The sequence below is a fragment of the Thalia democratica genome, chromosome 4, assembly GCF_965202585.1.
Source record: "Thalia democratica chromosome 4, ktThaDemo2.hap1.1, whole genome shotgun sequence".
In the NCBI taxonomy this organism is placed as follows: Eukaryota; Metazoa; Chordata; class Thaliacea; order Salpida; family Salpidae; genus Thalia; species Thalia democratica.
The window spans coordinates 15,786,958-15,807,262 of NC_139168.1; positions in this window are offsets into that span (position 1 = coordinate 15,786,958).

Here is a 20,305-nt window from a genome sequence, read left to right on the forward strand (position 1 = left end):
ATCAGCTTTTTACCATTATCTTTTGTCAAAAATTTTTAATTTAATTTGTAAAAGCTTATTAATCTAGCTGTTTTTTTGTTTTTTCTATTTACATTGTAAATAAAACAAATGATTTTTTATTGTTTATAATATGAATTGAAATCTCATCTTTAAATAATTTTAATTTATTATTTTAGTTTTCATCTATAATAAAGTATTTTTACTGTGAACCATAAAAAGATTTAATGTATTGATTTTAAAATTGTTCAAAGAAAATAAACCTATGTCCATAACAACGAAATCACAAGAACCGCATTTCATCAACAGATAAAAAAGTAATTTTTTTAAAATGTTCAAACTATTATTTACACTGTTATAAAAAAAATAGTTTGAAACAGTCAAACCTGTATGAAATTTGATAGGAAATTTTTTGCCAGTATTTAGCCATTAGAAAAGCAACAAGCGTGATAACTGCTACTACAAGGCTTATCATGCTTATGTTAATAAATTTCTGTTTAAATCAGTTTACGTTTTAAACAGTGCAAAGAAACACTTAGTTTAATGAAAAGTTTATATTCAAACTAAGTTAATTGTTTAATAAGTAGTTTTGTCATTTGTATAAACAATAAACTTTCTAAAAATCTACGTTATGAAATATAAAAGCTTTTCTTAGAAATATTGAAGGTTAAATTACATTGTAAAATGTTAAAAAGTTGATGTTTGCAGCGACTAAATTGGAACAACTTTTGATGATAATTTAGTGTTTACTTTTCTAATTTACTGTTTTTTTTATTAAAGGTTAATAAAAACTTATTTTTTATTTGAATTAAGAGCTTTTAAAACCACTAGTTGTTAAATAAAAGTTTATAAACTGAAAGTATCATCATAAGAAATAATTCCATCTAAACCATGCTTAAAACTATTAAACAATTTCTAAATACTATATTTGTTTGCCAGATTGAAATGCTTTAAAGCCTTTCTAATTTACTTAAACATATAAAATAAAAACTAGTAGTTTAAGCTAATACTTTAAAAGAGTTATAATTTTTTTTCTATTAAAACCAAAACTTGTAACTTTGAGACTAGTTTAAAAGTCAATCCCTAGTTCTTATTAAAAAAAAAATTGTAAAAAAAGTTTGCTTTATTTTTAAATTTATAAACTCGCTTAGACACATTTTGAACATAATACTACCCAACAAACGTAACAAGATATTCGTGAAAAAAACAAATATCAAACCGATATGAAATCAACTTGTAAAAATGCTTCTACAAAAATTTATGCATGATTTAATTTTTTGCACATTAACCATCCTTTTTCTATCACATAATATCTCCTTTAAGTTCTCTCAAAAGACAAGTTTTTTATAAACTTGGTTTGATAAAAATTTATCAGTGTTACTGATTATCAAGGTTACTATAAATTAACTCTTATTAAACTATTTTTTGTACAAATTTTTATCTACAGCAACAAAAAAGAATTACACTAGAAAAAAGACAGTAGAAAAAAAAAATTCTAGAAAATTTGTATAGTTTTCACAAAAAATTTTTGCGCATTATAAAACAGTTTAACAAACACAGTACGACATTTGTTTACAACATATAAACTTCAGTGAAAATAACTATTATATACAAAAAAAAGTAACAGAAGTAATTGATGAAATAACAATTAGTTTGACGACTATTTGCACGAAGTTTGTTTGTAAAGTTTAGTTGAAACCTTCGAACTTCATCAATATTTGCGCACGGTTAAAATTTAACAAGATTGCAATCACATCGTGCAATCTTCGTTTGTTGTATTTTTCTTTAACTTATGTAAAACATATTACTGTACTGAATTATTAATTTTGTTTGATTTTAATTCCTTAATTTTTTTAAAGGCGTAATTAGAACAAAAATACGGTTTTAGTTAGTAATGAAACTAACACTAAATAATCGTACGTTTACAAGACTTGAGTAAATAGACTTAAATAAAAATTTCTTTAACTGGAATGAAAATAAAATTCTTTCACTTTTGTTTAAGATAAGATTTTTTCAGACCGTTTCCACTGTAATAAAAAAATTACAACTTTATAAAAACTCTTAAGTCTTATTGTAAAAATTCAAAAAAAAAAAGAAAGCTAACTAATAAAAGCATTTATAAACTTTAAAGAAAGTAAGTTTTAAGTACATATTTAATTTGTAGCAAAGCGTAATTTAGTTAAAACAAAATTTATTTTGTATATCAATTTGTAAATAGTCTTTTCTTTTACGTACCATGGTGTTCTGATGTAATTGTTAGAACTTAGATCAAAGCTTAGCTTTTTTAACTTGCTATGATTCATTTTTCAGTTTACATGACAGTTCAAATTCCGACAATTCAAATTTCCAAAATTCAAGTTCTTTAAAAAACCTTAGAGACAATATCTCAAAAAACAATAAACATTTGAAAAAAAAATGGACTTCTTATTTGTATCTAAACGCTATTTTTGCTTTTTTGAAAAATGTTAAATACTTTTAAAGATAATTAAAAGTTAACTTAAATAACTACATTTTTAAGCTTATTTTAGCCATATGTCCGAATATATTTAAAGTTTTACAAAAATCATGGCTTGAAGATAATAACAAAACCTACGTACGTTTTTTTTTCAAGTATACACTACTTTTCCACTTGTGGCCCTTTAAATATTTTTAAAGAATTGGATTGCCCAATTTTGAGTTTTTCGGGTGGTGCACCTTGTTTATTTTTGAATAATCACTTGTATTCAACATTACTACACCGTTTTTTTACCCATATTTAGACATCTGATGTTTTATTTTTCGAGAGGCCTATTAGTGTTTTGATTGTCGCTCTGTTTTTGTCTGTATCACATTTTGCTCTCAGCAACAAACTTTGTGGTGCTATTCTTAAGTTGTCTAGCATGTCATAGTCTTGATGTTTTCTTTGACACGCCCTTGTTTAATTTAACTCTCAGTTGAAGCTTTAATTTTATTTTTGTCGAAAAATTTTAGCATGGTGCTGTGTTTGAAACTAAAAATTATTGCTGATTTATCGGTCAGTGATAACTTGTAAGAGTTTAGGTTGATCATACAGTCTGACGCTTCACATTTTCTTTGTTTTTTCCAAAGTGCAAAGAGCTTCTTTTTATAAGTGTTTTTCTTTTCTACTACGATATTTTTAAAATTATTATCATTGATTTGCTGCAAAAGCCTAAAATGTATTGAAGGTACGTAGACGACTTGTTCTGAATTTTTTAAAACAGTACTGTTGTGTATTTTGTTCTTACTTGTTTTTCAAAATATGGTAATTTGTTTTTCTGACAAGTTTGAATTACAAATTACAGGTTCTCGTGCATTTTGTTAAGTTTTCTTGAAACTGTTGTATTTCTGACTTGTTTTCAAAAATGCAAAATAAGTACCTAAAATATATTTTAGGTTTCTTATGTTTATTCAATAAATCTGTCTCTAATTGACTGACAAACCAGCTGGTCAGTAAAGGGGCGATTGGAAAACCCACTGATAAACCACCGATTTGTTGGTATATTGTGCCATTGAATATGACAATGCTTTGTGCTAATGCTAAATTGCTTTTAACTTTAAGTAAAATAATCTTTCTCGACAAAGTTTATTGAGGAACAAACACAACAAATAAACAATACTCAATCGAGGTAATTAAAATTGAGGGTCCCCACAAAACCAACACAGCATAACAATAACAAGACATTTGAAAAACCAGGCAACCTGAACAACCAATATATTAGTGAGACTGAACGACAACTATTCTTAAGAACAAGCGAGCATATAACTTCAACTAACAGTGCAGTTTCCAAACACATTGATAATTGTTTATAAAAAAAAATTGTAGTAACATTCAAATAACTATTTTGAAGTTATTAAAATTTTTGATTCTTATAATAAATTATTGTCTACAGAAGCTCTATTAGTTGAAAAACTTCAACCCAATTTAGATAATCAACTTGGTCCTGATAAAGGATCAAGAGTTATTTTTAACACTTTTAAAATAATCCAATTTTTTTCTTGATTATTTTTTTTGTTTAAATAATACTTATGTGTTACTTACTTGCCTTGATTACTAGTTGTATATTATAGGATAAGTCTTACTCTGTTTATCTTTTTTCAGTTATTTTTATGAGTATTGAAGTTATTTCTCATAAGGGAATAACATAATAAGTAGTTCCGAAAGCTTGTTAAACTGTAATAAAGTATAATGATAAAAAAAGTATATTGTCTTGAATAAAATGCTACAGTTTAACACAGTTTTTATAGGTTTCTGGTTTTTGTTTTCAATTTTTTTTTTGCACAACTAGCTTTGCTTTTTATCAAAGTAAAATAACTTTTGTGCTCCAAGAAAAGCGTTTGTTTAAATAAAAATTTGCTCAATTTTATATTGAAAACTTTGTTTAATTAAAAGATTTATTTTATATTTAAGGAGTTGTACAAAAGAAGCAACTTTCACGTGAAATGATTGACTTCTAGACGTTTTTGTTTTATTTTTAAGGTTTTTATTTGTTAACTATTATAACTTAGTATTGATATCATATATAAGCACAGCCTTAAAAGGATATGTACAAAAGTTTCAATTACTAAAAAAAACAGGTTCTAAAAATTTGTACTTATATTTTATCAACTTATTTATGACAAAAAAAGCGATTTTTTTTCGACCATCGGGTGTCGCTAACACCATACCATCCCCGAGGACGGGTGAAATATGCAGGAAGGGTCTTTTTGCACGAGAGTAAAAATATACATAAAAAATAAATTAGTGGTTAGGGGTAAAAGAGATAGTAAAAATAAAAAGGAAGTTCAATAGAAATTATTGATAAAAGTATAAAAAATCAAATAATAATAATTAAAAAGTTACCGGCCGAGAGTAAGGGGTAACAGTTATAGTAAAAATAAAATTGAACCCGTGCAAAAGAATCTTCATACAAAATGTTCCTTTGTGCATTTTTGACACCTCCCAACTTTCTTTCCATAAGATTTGGTCTTGCCTTATTTTTTGCCAATTTTTTTTTTCTAATTTTATATGTCTTATTAGTTTTCTTAACATTTTGTTAAAATGCTTACTAACCATTTTTAACTTATCACTCTTACACTTGCATCCTCTTGTATACCTTTAAAAATACTACTTACTATTTTCAATTTACTTACAATAATCTTTTCTGCCTGAAATAAAATTATTCTTTAACCTATTTCATCAGTTTGTGTAGTATTATTACTCCTACTCCAGCTATAAACAACTATCATTATCACTTAAGGTTATTTAGTAAAATGTAGATATATTGAGCAATGTATATCAAAACAGCAGCTTAGTTGAAAACCAAAACTTTGTTTTTTTTTTTTTTTTGTAGAAAACTCTTGTTCTAAATGTTAAACATCTTAAGTATTAGTTTAAAAATGGTTTTTATCACCAGTATATATATACAAAGTGTAAAATTTTAGATACAAGTTTGGTATTAAAGTGAAAACTTATAAGATTTTGAACAATGGAACTGAAAATGAATAAAAATGTCTTTTTATTAGTAGAAATCTCTTCTCCAAAACTTCTTTAAACAACGTATAGATTTTTATTCATTTTCAAATGCACAGTTCTTAATCTTTAAAAATACGGTTTATACAAAACTTAAAATAAGTATTCATTTGGACAAAAAATATAAGTTATTTCATGATTATCTAAGGTTTTTTCGAAAATGTATTAAGTGACAGATTTTTGCCAAGTTTCCAAATTCCATGGTCTTTTAGGGTTCCAGATTAAATGACTACTATAGTTTTTTATTAAGGAAAATTTATGCTTTTTTTCCATAGAACGAAGTAGATAAAGTATGTACTTTAAACTAAATTAGAGTGATCTTTATATGCCAGATAATTTAACTACTGATAAAAAAAATTCAAAATCTCACTACTACCTTTGTTACGATTGTAAAAACTTTTTGTTTTCAACATGTCATAAAAGCAAACTAAGCGCTAAATAAATAAAGCTCTAAACCGTAAACTTTATTTAAAAAACAAAACGCTTTGAAACTTAAATATTAAATTGCAAAGAAACTCTTAAATACACATTTTATGTTAACTCGAAAACTAAACATAAAAACAAACTAGACACACCATTGCTTACACTTTATAAAAAATGTTGTTCTAAATTTATTATTACCCAGGTAAGCTTCAACACTTAAAAAGTTCCAGCCTTAAAGCAACGTAATCGTTCCATCTGATCGGGTATACTCTGAACTTTTGGGCCTCAATTGGTTGGGGAAACTTGTTTAAATGAGGGGTTAGGTTGTCGTGGTTTCCAAGAAACCTCTGCAATTTATAAAACAGCTTTTAGTAGTCTATTTTCAAAAATGAATGACGTTAAAGTAGTATTTAAGGAACTAAAAAAAGAAAACACCATTTTTGTAAAGCTAATAGCTTTTTTAATGTGAAAACGTAAAAGTGAAAAAATATTTCTAATGTTACAATAGGAGAATTAAGTTTCAGTATAAAGTGTGATATGTGAAATTATCATAAAGTTTAATGCGTGATAGGAAAAATATGCAATTTCAACCGGAAAACCAATAAAAAGTCAACTCACAATTGTTCTGCCGTTTTCATCTATCACGTCATAAAGATCATCTCCCGAAAAACCGTACTTAACATAGTACATTTTAACCCATCTATCGGTATTATGGTATCTCTCCATGCCTTGAGTGGCTATACCATAAATATTTTCGTTTGATAAAAGGTCAATCTGGATCCAAGGTTCTAAATTGGAAATTGCATCAAAAGTTAGTACTGATTTCAACATTATTCTCTATTTCTAACTGAATATATTCAACAAAAATATGTCATGGGTAATAAAGTGTATAACACCTTGGTAAAATAAATAAGTTCATTAAGGGCAAAGGGGGGTAAATAATTTTTTACATCTTATTTTTTAGAGTATTAAGTAAGCTACAAGTTGCTTTTTACAGATTTTTAATATTAAAAATAATTTTGAGATATGGTCGGTTAAAATCGGAAAGTACGATAGGTTCCTAATGGGAGGGATCAAACTAAAAAGACGAAAAATTTCACTAGAAACCTATGCCCTCCTACATTTGTTAAGATAAATACCTCAAATTTTCAGGAAATGCCTCTTGCAATATTAAAAAAAAAATGCAAAAAATTAGAAATAAATAAAAAATAAAAATGTTATGACTAAAAACAAAAAAACAGTATTTCTTGTTTGCTTTTTTATTTTTTTTAATTTTTTGCGACAGATTTTTAAAATATAGCAAGTAGGGTTGCCACAAATTAAGCTGAGAAAAACTTCTTGACTTTCTAAATCAAACTCTTAATTTAAACTTACTCTAAAATACATAACCAAACACTTGAAATTGTCTTTAGCTTTTAATCTAATTTTCTATTAAGGTTAAAACAACAGTTTTTTTTGCTGAATTCAACCATCTTACTTCCATTACATCACTTAAACCATCTGTGTATGATTGATGTATTTGCAATAAACAGCTCTATCAGCAAAATATAGTTAGACGCATAAATAAATTGTAAAACAACCTAGAACGTAATAATATCTAATAATAAAAAATATTTATCTAAAACTTGTAGTAGACACTTATATAAATTGTTCACTTAGTTTAATAAAATACTACGTAAACCATTTAATATAAAATCGTTAAATTAAAAATCAATTAAAAAAGAATATATTTATTTATAACTGTAAAAAAATACATAAAAAAGTAAACTATTTATCTGTTGTATAAAATATTTCCTTTTATCATTTCGTATAAAGTTTGTAACAAATATATCTACTCTTATTTATTTTAAAAACTTAAGTTATTCTACAAAAAATTTACTTAATCATGGCATATATCTCTCTTACAACTTATTTTTCAAACTTAAACAACTTTTAAAACATTATAAAGAGGTAAAGTATACACATAAACTTGTTACACAAATACTAACTTAGAGCTTAGTTATAAAGAGCTTAATTATTTACTTGAACCAAAAACACTTTGATTCTAAAATTATGCTAGATAAACTTTTGTGTTTATATCAGTTTCACATTATGGAAGTGTCCTTGTCGCAGCCCATCAGTACTAAAAAGCATACAAAAACTGCTTGTTCAATTAGGGTTGTTGTTTAATATATTAATAGAATTTTTTTGCAGTTTTATAAAAAGATTTTATTAATTTTTACTAGATAAACGGATTGGAAATTAATTAACTTTGGAAACTTCTAGGAAAATTTCTAGATTTTAGTGTGACTTTAAGGGATTTCTAATTAACTTTTTACTATTTGAAGGCTTTGGAAAATAAGGAATTTTGTAAATTTGAACTTACAATATCTGACGTTTTTTCAAATTTTATCAAACTTCCTGACCTCTTTTCAAAAACCGCTAATTTATCCTGACTTTTCCTGGTGGCAGCCCTGAGCAAGGAGTTTTTTCTAAAAATTTGAGGTAATTATCTCAACAACCGTATGAGGAGATAAATTTTTCTACAAAAAAATTGTTTTTTTTTCTACATTTTAGTTTGCGCCTCCAATAAGTAACCTATTGTACTTTCCGACTTTAACCGGTTATACCTCAAAAGTTATTATGAATATTAAAAATCTGTAAAAAGCAACTTGTAGCTTACTCAAAACTCTAAAAAAAAAGATGAAATTTTTAAAAAGTGATTTATTTTAGTGAGATAGTCTACTTTTACACTTTTAGTTTGCGCCTTCCAAAAGTAACCTATAGAATTCTCAAGCTCTTACTGCTTATATTTAAAAATTACTTTCAATTTTTAACGTAGGCAAACAAAAAACTAGTAGCTAAATTATTACTGTACAAAAACACACTCATTTTTAAATAAACTATTTACTTTGTGTATTGAATTTGTTTGAACCCCAAGCACCGTCTCCGATTGACCTAAACAGCCTGCCGTTCGGACCAGAGTAAGAATTTTTTGTGGTACCATCGTCGTTTACTTGACCCTCGTAAATGTAGTCACTCGTTGTTATTTGTTCGTTTAAAACGCTCATATCATAAATTCCAACGCCGCACCGATTAACTGTAAAAATAACTCTTTTGAACTTTATTTATGTTAATTTTGCAGGTAAACGCTGTAAGAACAATTTATTTAATTGTTCTTTTTTATAATTTTGCACTTATTTTAATACTCAAGTAATTAAGAATAAAATGCGAATAAAGTTTTGTATTATCATGTTTAACAAATTGTTAGGTAATTAATAAGTATTTAACATGAAAGCCATAATGGGACTAGACTTTTTGTTTATGTGGTATTTTCATCTATAAAATTTATTATTTTTAAACTAAAATTACATTATTTGAAGTGAGTCTGCTTCTATTTTAGGTGCAGTCTTTTATATAAAATAAAAAAATTAATGATAAAAATCAGTCCATATTTCCAGCGTGAGTAACAGTTACTTACCATGCTCCATCACGGCTTCTTGGTCGCAGGATATTTTCACGTCGAGCTCGCCAAATTCATCGCAATCGACGTCGGTGATCACGCAACTCGCTCCATCACTTCCGCCCGTGCAATTGCAGAACTTGTTATCGCACGCGGCAATTTGCAACGAAACTCCGCTCACCGGGTTGCTTTCAAACACATTAGACTCACTGAATGTGACATCGCCGGCGCACATTGAGTACTTTACTTCCGGACAGCCTTTTGTTTTCAATCGATTTGCACAAATAACGAAAGCCGTCCTTAAGGCCAGGTCCTTATGCTGGTCGGCACCTAATTAGTTTTTTGTTTGATGTACGAGTAGTTACGCACGTTCTTATTGTATGTTATTTATCTCTTATATACTTGTGAGTATCCACATGTATGTTTGATATTAAAAACAACTGCATTACAGTAAAGTTTTATGTTTTATAGTATATAACATTGATGTAGTACTCCAAATGGTACAGTTTTGGAGTAGACAATCAATCTATTATTCTATATAGAACACTTCACTTACTGTAATTTGATTTACTAATATCGTTCTATTGTATTTTGTCTCATAAATTTACTAGTTGTACATACCAGTTAGTTAACCTATAAAAGTCTTCTATCTATTTTATGTTATTGTTTAAACAAGCCTTAGCTTTATTGTTATGTTTGTATTGTACGTTGTTAAGTAATTTGATTCTACTTATAGCTCAAAGTTAAGTAAAGACTGAACAGAGTTTTAGTGTTATTAACAGATATGTTTAATTTAAAAGTGAAATTTTTAATAGTATATACCTATAAGTAATTCGAATACTAAAAAGTAACACAACAGTTTTATGTTGTAGTTTACTTTATCAGTATCATTCTATTTCAATTCGAAAAGTTATATTAATTCAAGTTACCAAGTCTCATAAACAGCAAATAAATTCTTAGTTTAGTGTTTAATTATACTTTAGACCAGCTTTTTTCATGTTTTACCCCTTATTGGAAAATAATAACTTAACTAATCCCAATTTACACTACTTAAGTGCCGGATACTCTATGAATCAGTTCCTGCATCATTTGTTTGAGTTACACTAGTAGATTACTTACTGAGATTTAAGCGTCGTTAGGCTTCAAAATGAAAAACAATGGTTAAACTAAGCTAAAATTTTCAATTTACATAAGTAAGTATTTACGTCTTAAATTGTATAACTAATGTCTGGACATCTTTTAAATTAGACACTTTCAAAATACCGTTTATGTCCACAATTTTTCAGGTAATTTTGTAATATTTTTTATTTTTGCATATTTACAATTATTACGTCATTACCCTGTAGTCTCATACAGTATAAACTTAGTAATTAGTAATTTTTACTTACACATTAGTTGTATATGGACATATCTTTTGGATTATAAATTATTAAATTTGTTTCAAGTAAGACTAATTGTATATACATAATAAGTATTGGATAAGGTGTATCTTAATTAAACTAACAGATACAAACATATATGGCAACTAGATCTTAAATATTTTACTGTTGCGTATAAAGGAATTTAATTTTTAAATTACAATCAAATCTTAATATTTAATTATCATATTGTTGCGCTGGTTTATGTGATTGTTTCTAGTTTCATATCACAAACAACATGTGTATTTAACTATAAATTTAAAAGATTAAACTGTTTTATCAAGTAAATCAAGTAAATTTTTCAATAATAAACGTCTTAAGTTGTCCACACAAAGTTCTACAAATTGTATGCATTGTCATAAAAACGAAAGGTCTTTTTTTGTCTATTTAATTTTGGTGTTTGTTTTCGACTCATTATTAAATATTACAACATTTGAATTGAAAGTAAAGTTTTATGTTTTATAGTATGTATCCTGTGTTTTGCGTACTACAAATGATACAATTTTGTAGTAAACAATTCTGGTATTATTCTATAAATAACAATTCAGCTTACTTTTTGATTATGTTTATCAATATCATTGTATTGTAACTCAACTAATTATGTTACTACATAATATTCAAAACTAAGTGTGTCTCGTAAATAAATTACCAGTTAAGTATTCAATCATATCTTAGGTTTTTTGCTTATAAAGGTCAATTAAAAGTTATTTATGGCATTACTCTAGTTTAATCACAGTTAGACATAACAATTTATAATACTTGTTAACATTGAATTGTATATTCTTAATTGAATTATATGGGTTTATTAGAAAGTAAAGACTTTAGATTGTATTGGATTTATTGATCTAAGCAAATAAAGTATTGTGCAAGTTGAACTAATCACAATCTGAAAATTATAAGACTAAAAGCTAAATAGTATTGTTTTATTCATGAAAAATGTTAACGCACTTGTTCTAACAATTCTGATTTTTTATCCTTCACATAAAGTTTTTGGTTCTTTTTTTGCACAAAATTTTGTGGCCGAAAAGATCGAGACATTAGTTTTTGAGTATAGGCAAGTTAAAAAAATAGTTAAATGTTCATTTTTATTGAATTTTGATGCTTGAAAATTTGCATAAACTTTAATGTTTACAGTTCAGTCTAGTTTCCAGATAAAGCTTGGTTCTATCTATTAGTTAAACTCGCTGTTGTTAATATAAATGCAATTGTCTCGAAATTTTTATGGAGTTGAATATTTAAACTAATGGAAGTTTACAAAAACAAACCTAAAAATTATAAATAAATTAAAAACTTGTTGAAGTATTGTGTTAAAATAATCAACTTGTTTGAGTTTTGTTTGTTGAATAAATAAAGTAAAAGTGTTTGTATATTTCAATAAATATATTTGTTCGTTGACCTCGAATGTAAGTAGTTCATTAAAAATTTATCAAAAATTTTTTACTTTGCCTAACAGTTTCATTGGTGTTTTGATATATTTTAATATAGTTTGGAAACTTAAGCTAAACCTTAGTGTGTGGATAAACATTTTTTCACACACTTATTACAAAAGGTTCTATTTAATATCTATTTGTTTATACAAATTCTATTTGTTATGAACATAGTTTGAATACTAGTATTTGCTAATTGTTTCTAACTCACAACATGCAAACAGATACAAGTTTGAAAGGTATTTGAAACAACAAAGGGGCTAAACCAAAACAAATTAAGATTTTAAACTTAATAGTACTTAATAAAAACTCAAAAAAATACGCTTACAGATAAAAACGTATACTTTTCATACCAGCACTTGGTACAAGATAAACATAACTAACAAAACCAAATACAAAAACCCGTAACGAAGACCAAATGATATCAAGGACAGATATAAAAGTTTTATAAACGTATTAGCTATGTATAAATCATTTAGTCTTCCGAATAACTACCACGATCAAAACGTTTCCAACAACTAACAACAATTCGACTGAAGTTAAAAAAACGAAACCTCCAATTTAGAAAGAATCTGACAAAGATTAAGTTGAAATAACTAAAAAATCTCATTAAAAATTCAAATAAAATTAAAGGTTTTAAAAGGGAAGTTAGTAAAAGTTATTATTTAACACGTCAGAAAAAAAAAAAAAAACTATTAAGTTGCTTATGTTTTAGAATTTGTTCGAAATATAGTCCAAAAAGTCTGAAATGACTATTGGAAAAAAGTTGTGAGTTAATAAAAAGTTAATAAAAAAGTAAATAAAAGTTAATAAAAAGTTAATCAAACGTAAAACAATTTCATTCAAAACGTTATACTTGCTTTAAAAAACTTTAATTCTACCTAGTTGCTTACTTAATATAAACATAGTTATTTAATTGCATATTATTTTAAGCTTAAAAAATGATAAATCTTATGTAAACAACGAAAAAAAAACAGTTGGTCTAGCCTTTATTATCTGTGCAATATCCAATGTTAAAGTAAAAATGGATACTAAATCAGCTCAATCTAACATATACTTTTACTCAAATGTATACTTGCATTTGAAAATGCTGCACAATAAAAAAGTACTCAAACAAAACTTCAACCACCTTTAAAAGATGTAAAGAAGAAAATGTTTTTTGAAGTAGAATTTCGTGCTCGACATGAAAGTAAAATTTAGTTTTGCAAAAAAAAAACAAGGTTTAAAAAAACAAGTTAGAAGTTCAAAACTAGGTTAAAGTTTTAAAAATAAATGAAGAGAGACCACGTGATAAAACAAAATTTCTGCTTAAATTCGCCATAAGAAAGTATTGTGAATATTAAATGTTAAAAACCTTATTTTTTATCGTTTTGATAATTTTTTTGGTGTTTTTTCGCATGAATTTTTCCGCCAGAAACCATGGAAATGTTTATTTTTAAGTATTGGCAAGTTTAAAAAGAAAAGAAAATAAATTCTAAAAATAAGTTTTAGTTGTTCATTATCATTCAATTTTATAGCATAAAATTTTGCATAAATTTCAATGACTACAGTTGGTTTTGTCTTTAGACAAAAACTACATTTTTATAAAGTATATTAATGTAATTAGTTGTTTAACAGTTTATAAAATAATTTTTACTTTGACTCATAGTTTCATTAGTATTTTGATACGTGTTAATATAGTTTGTAAAGTTAAACTTTAGTGTCCTAAAAAATGTTTACTCACATATTTATTGCAACTTACGGTTCTCTTTACTACTAGTTTGAAGTGTTTTTTTATAAACAATTACTACACAAATCAACAAGCTTTATAAACTAGATTTAAATAACTATCAATGCAAATAATAGCTGTTAGCTTAAATATTAAGTAAGATAACATTAGATTAAATTGTTAGTTTTATCATTGTTTTTTTAAATGACAAACATAAAATAGTTTTTGTGTATAAAAAGATATAATTATACTTTTGTTAAACTAGAAAAACAATACTGAAATAACCATGATATAAGGAAATAACTTTAGTTAAAAACTATATACAGCAACAAGTTCACACATATTAACTTTTGAAGAATGATAAAATTTTAAGGATTATGATAGATTTTAGCTTAGTTTTTATGTAAGTTAGATGATAAGTAAAATGTGCAGGTTTTTGTATATAGTTTAAACAACACAGTATTATGAATTGATGATAGTTCATCTTTCTAAGTTTTCAACAGTTCATTGTGTTACAATATTAAGAGTTTATTAAAAGACCCACTCAAAACTAAACAAGTGTCTAACTACTTTTGAATAACTTGAATTTATTACTGTTTTGAACAGATTATCTAAGTGAACAATACTACTCAAAAGTATTAAAAGTTTACATTAGCAAGTTATTTGACTATACACAGTCAAGTCTTATAGATAAGTTTGTCAGTGCACACTTGAAAAAAAAATTGTCAAGTATTAAGAAGTATGTACACTTATTTATAAACTTGATGAACTGTTTTTGTGTTTATGTCGAAACTTAATTGTTTTATGTGTATTAAACTGTTAAATTAAGAAATAATGCTAAACTTAAGTCATGTAAAAATAAGTTATTGTACAAAATAACGACCAAATTGATAATAGTGAGTTGTGAAGTTAAGCTGGGCATTAATGTCTGCATAAATGTTTATTCACGTACTTATTGCAACTAAGTATACTAGAGTGAAGTATTGTTTTAATAATAAGTACACAAATCAATAAGTTTCTACAAAAAGTTATTGAGAAAAAACTTCACTAATTAATCACAAGCTTAATGTAATAGTATTAGCAACACGACTTAATTTTAGACTCTTGTAGAATTCTTTTTGTTTAAGCAGTTAGTTAATGGTTAAAAATGTAAATCTTTGAACTAAAATGAAGGTTTAAAGCGGAAATTAGGAATATAGCAGTGATATTTGTTATGAAGATACTAGTGCCTGCTATGTGTTTCAATTTCTAACTCATATCATACAAAAGCATACAAGTTTGAAACGTGTTCAAAAACTAAATAGTTCAAATTCAAAGCTTTCATTTTGTCTATTTTTCATCATTTTTATAAAGTGTTTGGTGTTTTTTAAAGCAGAATTTTGTGCTGAAAACGATAGTAAAATCTATTCTAAAATAAAACAAAGTTTAAAAAAGTTATAGCCAAAAGTTTAAAACAAGCTTAAAATTTTCAAAGCGAGAGAAGAGAAACCACGTGATAAAATTAATTTTCCGGCTCAAAATTGCCATAAGAAAGTATCGTGAAATAAATCTTATTTTTTATCGTTTTGATAATTTTTTTGGTGTTTTTTCGCATGAAACTTTCCGCCAGAAACGATGGAAATGTTTATTTTTAATTATTGGCAAGTTTAAAATAAATAGAAAAATCTTCCGAAAAAAAGTTATACTTGTTCATTATCATTCAATTTTATAGCATAAAAATTTGCATAAATTTCAATGACTACAGTTGGTATGGTCTTTAGACAAAAATTACTTTCTTATAAAGTATATTGATGTAATTAGTTCTTTAAAAGTTTATAAAACAAATTACTTTGACTAACAATTTCATTAGTATTTTGATACGTGTTAATATAGTTTGTCCTTTATATAGCTAAATTTTAGTGTCCTAATAAATGTCTACTCATATATTTATTGTAACTAAGGGTTCTCTTAAATACTAGTTTGATGTGTTGTTTTATAAATAAGTTCTACACAAATCAACAAGCATTATAAACTGGATTTTAACATGTATTATTTATTTATGAACAATTTATTATTCTATATATAACACTTCACTTACTGTAATTTGATTTAACAGTATCATTCTATTATATCTATACTAGTTAGTTTACCTATAAAAGTCTTCTATCTCATTTATGTTATTATTTAAACATTGTTTTGTTTGTATTGTATGTTTTTAAGTAATTTAGTTCTACTTATAGCTCAAAGTTAAGTAAAGACTGAGTTTTAGTGTTATTAACAGATATGTTCGATTTATAGTGAAATGTTTAATAGTATATACCTTTAAGTAATTCAAATTACTCAACAGTTTTACGTTGTAATTTACTTTATCAGTATCATTCTACTGCATTTCAAAAAGTTATATCAATTCAAGTTACCAAGTCTCATAACAGCAAACAAATTCTTAGTTTAGTAGTTATGTGTACTTTAGACTCTTAACTGTTTTTTCATTTAATTAATCCCAATTTACAGTTCCCAATAATTAATCCCAATGTATATCATTTGTTTGAATTACACTAGTAGATTACTTACTGAGATTTAAGCGTCGTTAGGCTTGAAAGAAAAAAAACAATGGTTGTGCAAAATGCTTTACCAATATTGGTACATTGCATTCTTAATGGTACAGAACCATATACTTTATCTAAGTAGTATATAAGGAACACTGAATGTAAAAGGTTTATGCCACTTAGACAGAAACTAAGTTAAAATTTTTCAGTTACATAAGTAAGTATTTACGTCTTAAATTGTATAAATAAAGTTTGGACATCTTTTAAATAAGACACTTACAAAATACCGTTTTTGTCCACAATTTTTCAGGTAATTTTGTGATATTTTTTATTTTTACCTATTTACAATTATAACGTCATGACCCTGAGTCTCATACAGAAAAAACTTAGTAATTTTTACTTACACTTTAGTTGTACATGGATATCGTCTTTAGGATTATCAATTATTAAATTTGTTTCAAATAAGACTAATTCTATGTACATAAAAAGTGTTGGATAAGGTGTGTCTTAATTAAACTAACAGATACAAACATATATGAATAATATATGCTCTTAAATAAATTACTGCTGCGTATAAAAGAATTTTAATTTTAAATTACAATCAAGTCTTAATAATACTTAATCATTAATTATCATATTGTTGCGCTGGTTTATGTGATTGTTTCTAGTTTTAGTCCACATAAAGTTCTACAAATTGTATGCATTATCATGGTAACGAAAGGTCTTTTTTTAACTATTTAATTTTGGTGTTTATTTTCGACTCAATATTAAATATTACAATATTTAAATTCAAATTAAAGTTTTATGTTTTATAGTATGTATCCTGTGTTTTGCGTACTACAAATGATACAATTTTGTAGTAGACATTCTGGTATTATTCTATAATTAACACTTCAACTTACTTTTTTGTTGTAATTAAATTTAAATTTCAAGTATAGTTTGTGATACTTGATTATGTGGTAACTCATAGTTCGTTTAACTTGAGGTCTAAATTAAACTTTATATTTATAATGAATAGTATACTTTTATTAAAAAAAACGTGCTTTAAGCAGTTTGAATGAATCTCGTTTGTAATTTAATTTAAATTTCAAGTATAGTTTGTGATACTCGATTATGGGGTAACTCATAGTCCGATTAACTTAAGGTCTAAATGAAACTTTATATTTGTAATGAATAGTATATTTTTATTAAAAAACGTGCTTTAAGCAGTTTGAATGAATTTCGTTTGTAATTTTATTTAAATTTCAAGTATATTTTGTGATACTCGATTATGGGGTAACTCATTGTTCGTTTAACTTGAGGTCTAAATGAAACTTTATATTTGTAATGAATAGTATATTTTTATTAAAAAAACGTGCTTTAAGCAGTTTGAATGAAATTCGTTTGTAATTTAATTTAAATTTCAAGTATATTTTGTGATACTCGATTATGGGGTAACTCATAGTTCGTTTAACTTAAGGTCTAAATGAAACTTTATATTTGTAATGAATAGTATATTTTTATTAAAAAACGTGCTTTAAGCAGTTTGAATGAATCTCGTTTGTAATTTAATTTAAATTTCATGTATATTTTGTGATACTCGATTATGGGGTAACTCATAGTTCGTTTAACTTAAGGTCTTTATAAAACTTTATATTTGTAATAAATAGTATATTTTTATTAAAAAACGTGCTTTAAGCAGTTTGAATGAATCTCTTTTGTAATTTAATTTAAATTTCATGTATATTTTGTGATACTCGATTATGGGGTAACTCATAGTTCGTTTAACTTAAGGTCTAAATGAAACTTTATATTTGTGATGAATAGTATATTTTTATTTAAAAACGTGCTTTAAGCAGTTTGAATGAATCTCGTTTGTAATTTAATTTAAATTTCAAGTATATTTTGTGATACTCGATTATGGGGTAACTCATAGTTCGTTTAACTAGAGGTCTAAATTAAACTTTATATTTGTAATGAATAGTTAATTTTTATTAAAAAACGTGCTTTAAGCAGTTTGAATGAATCTCGTTTGTATTTTAATTTAAATTTCATGTATATTTTGTGATACTCGATTATGGGGTAACTCATAGTTCGTTTAACTTGAGGTCTAAATTAAACTTTATATTTGTGATGAATAGTATATTTTTATTAAAAAAACATTACAATATTACAAACGAGATTCATTAAAATTGCATTAACCGTATTTTGTTGATAAAAGTATACTAATCATGATAAACATAAAGTTTAATTTAGACCTCAAGTTTAACGAATTATGATATGCTCCATAATCGAGTACACAAAATATACTTGAAATTTTCATTAAATTACAAACGAGATTCATTAAAATTGCATTAACCGCATTTTGTTGATAAAAGTATACTAATCATGATAAACTTAAAGTTTAATTTAGACCTCAAGTTTAACGAATTATGATATGCTCCATAATCGAGTACACAAAATATACTTGAAATTTAAATTAAATTACAAACGAGATTCATTAAAATTGGATTAACCGCATTTTGTTGATAAAAGTGTAATAATCATGATAAACATAAAGTTTAATTTAGACCTCAAGTTTAACGAATTATGATATGCTCCATAATCGAGTACACAAAATATACCTGAAATTTAAACTAAATTACAAACGAGATTCATTAAAATTGCATTAACCGCATTTTGTTGATAAAAGTATACTAATCAAGATAAACATAAAGTTTAATTTAGACCTCAAGTTTAACGAATTATGATATGCTCCATAATCGAGTACACAAAATATACTTGAAATTTAAATTAAATTACAAACGAGATTCATTAAAATTGGATTAACCGCATTTTGTTGATAAAAGTATACTAATCATGATAAACATAAAGTTTAATTTAGACCTCAAGTTTAACGAATTATGATATGCTCCATAATCGAGTACACAAAATATACCTAAAATTTTAATTAAATTACAAACGAGATTCATTAAAATTGCATTAACCGCATTTTGTTGATAAAAGTGTACTAATCATAATAAACATAAAGTTTAATTTAGACCTCAAGTTTAACGAATTATGATATGCTCCATAATCGAGTACACAAAATATACTTGAAATTTTAATTAAATTACAAACGAGATTCATTAAAATTGCATTAACTGCATTTTGTTGATAAAAGTGTACTAATCATAATAAACATAAAGTTTAATTTAGACCTCAAGTTTAACGAATTATGATATGCTCCATAATCGAGTACACAAAATATACCTGAAATTTAAATTAAATTACAAACGAGATTCATTAAAATTGCATTAAACGCATTTTGTTGATAAAAGTATACTAATCATAATAAACATAAAGTTTAATTTAGACCTCTAGTTTAACGAATTATGATATGCTCCATAATCGAGTACACAAAATATACCTGAAATTTAAATTAAATTAAAAACGAGATTCATTAAAATTGCATTAACCGCATTTTGTTGATAAAAATATACTAATCATAATAAACATAAAGTTTAATTTAGACCTCAAGTTTAACGAATTATGATATGCTCCATAATCAAGTACACAAAATATACCTGAAATTTAAATTAAATTACAAACGAGATTCATTAAAATTGCATTAAACGCATTTTGTTGATAAAAGTATACTAATCATAATAAACATAAAGTTTAATTTAGACCTCAAGTTTAACGAATTATGATATGCTCCATAATCGAGTACACAAAATATACCTAAAATTTAAATTAAATTACAAACGAGATTCATTAAAATTGCATTAACCGCATTTTGTTGATAAAAGTATACTAATCATAATAAACATAAAGTTTAATTTAGACCTCAAGTTTAACGAATTATGATATGCTCCATAATCGAGTACACAAAATA